We start from the raw sequence: 2,803 nt of genomic DNA on the forward strand, positions 1-2,803 counted from the left end.
CCTTGTTGATTCTGATTTACAGTTGGTCTTTGGTCTTGATATTTTCTTCCTAACCTTAATACAGCCAGCACAAAGCTTTATTATTATTATTATTATTATTATTATTATTATTATTATTATTATTATTATTATTATTATTATTATTATTATTATTATTATTATTATTATTATTATTATTATTATTATTATTATTATTATTATTATTATTATTATTATTATTATATGACAACACAACATTGATTTATATTCACAAATTAGAGTGCACAAACATTTACAAACATGTGCTCAAGAGTAACTAATGTTCACATACTACGCAAACACACATTAATGCACACAGGCACGCATGAACGCACTCACACACATGGTAAAAAGAATACATACACAGTCACCAATGTATACATACTAACACACGTAATCAGAATAGAAACAAAGGTAAATGCGCGCGCTTACACACACACACACACACACACACACACACACACAGAAGAGTTTCAAAGAACATAAAGTCTTATTAACTGGATGGTACTGTACATAGTGTGTGAAAATCGCCTCCAATCTGTGTGGTAATTGTAAACAAGACCTGACCCATTATGTCATATAGTAGTCAGTGTGTGTTAGGTGCTCAGCTGACTTAGGTTATATGAGAGGTGTTTCAGCTGACTTGGAAGAAGGATAACAGTTAAACTTTTGGCTGACTGAGGGGAGAAGTTGTACTGGATGAAGACAAACTATTCATGGCATTTATACAATGGTTTTATTCCTTTGTTTTACTTTCCCTAATTTTGTTATCTCTGTCTATATGTTATTACGATTTTCTGTTAATAAAATTCTCTATGTTATAATGTTATATGTGGTGACTAGATAACAATCGTAATTGAAAATGGCCCCACTAACCCAACGGCCATTACTCTGTGACCAAAACAGCCCAGTAAGCCAACTTGAACCATTTTCTATCTAAATCAAACGAGTTTAAGTTAGGTTAGGTTAAGTTAGCGGCCGCTCTAGTTGGGGCCATTTTTACTAGGGCCGTTTTCTCTCTAGAATCTAATACTATAAATCTTGTATGACTGAAGTAAGTCCCAGAGACCAATGTGTATATTGTATTGAAGAGAGACTTGTAGGTTGATATCGTCCTCGCTGTTGACTTACCCAAGTTGTGTATCAAATTTATGTACATGGAGACATAGCGATACATGACGAGAGATACTGCACATATATATTGACATTAAATACATATAGTCCTATAGGCCATTACTATTAGCAAAAGTGATATATATATATATATATATATATATATATATATATATCACTGTCTTAATGCATGTATGTTTAAAAAATCATGTTACAAGAAGATTTATATACTGTAACATCTCGGTAAACCTATATACGAGTATAACCAAATTAACCCCATTAGACCATTAAATCTAACTTAGAGTAACTAATTCATCCAAACATATAGATTATTAAGAGTTGTGTTCTCTGTCTTACTTGTGTACAGCTCAACATTGGTTTAGCTTCATATTACAGGCATTTAAAAAAGGTTGTCTCCTAGTCTAATGTTACACAAATGTCAGTGAGGATAATGTAACCCTGTAGTGCTGTAGAGCCTTTAAAATCGTGCAACAAAATTAATGTCATTGAATAAAGAAAATAAAAACATTTACTATAATTTATGTTACTAAGTTTAGGGGAAACAATATATATAATTGTAAACCCAATTTGTTTTCCAAGATCCTGATTAGTGAAAACATTTTTTCTTAATGGGCCGACGAAGCACCATAGGTGTTTATAAACAATGTATTCTCATGGTACATTATAGTGGTAGTGATTCGTGTATCCCCTCACCTGGGGGTGTACACAGGAATTAGTGGAGACGCGACAGAGGCAGAACACGAATGGTAAAACACACACACACACACACACACACACACACACACACACACACACAACACGAATGGGTGTATATACAGAATAAGGAGGTATATTTATTGATAATTTTATATTAATTATACTGTTATATGGTGTACTGTTTGACCTTCTCTCCCACACACCTGATCAATTTAACATATATGTCACACACACACACACACACACACACACACACACACACACACACCTGCTTACTCTCATGTTCCTCATTAAGCGTTCCTCACTCCCCCTGTGTCTCAACGCCCTCCCTCCACACCCTCCCTCACACACCCTCTCTCACACACACACACTTTAACTCACACAAACTCATACACACTCTCCTTCACACACCCTTCTTGACACACAACTTTACCACCCCATCTCTGGCACAACACCTACACCGTCCTCACACGCCAACCTCCACACACCTCACAAACCCTACCTAACACACCTCCCTCACACACCTTCCTCATACCTCACACCCCATACCTCACACCTCATACCTCACACGTCTCCCACGCCCTTCCGCACGCGCCTTCGCTCGCACGCCTGTCCACGCCTGTGACACTTACTGCCGGAGGGGCCGCTTAGGGAGCTCAACGGAAGTGTTAATACGCCTGTTAATCACGGTGACTAACACGTGCCACCCATGACACGCGCCACCCACAACATATGCCGCCCATGACACACGCCACCCATAACACACGCCACCCACAACACACGCCAACCACAACACACGCCACCCACAACAAACGCCACCCACAACACACTTCACCCACAACAAACGCCACCCACAACACACGCCACCCACAACACACGCCACCCACAACACACGCCACCCACAACAAACGCCACCCACAACACACCCTTCACCCACAACAAACGCCACCCACAA

This window comes from Homarus americanus, unplaced genomic scaffold, assembly GCF_018991925.1.
Source record: "Homarus americanus isolate GMGI-L3 unplaced genomic scaffold, GMGI_Hamer_2.0 scaffold34921, whole genome shotgun sequence".
Classification (NCBI taxonomy): domain Eukaryota; kingdom Metazoa; phylum Arthropoda; class Malacostraca; order Decapoda; family Nephropidae; genus Homarus; species Homarus americanus.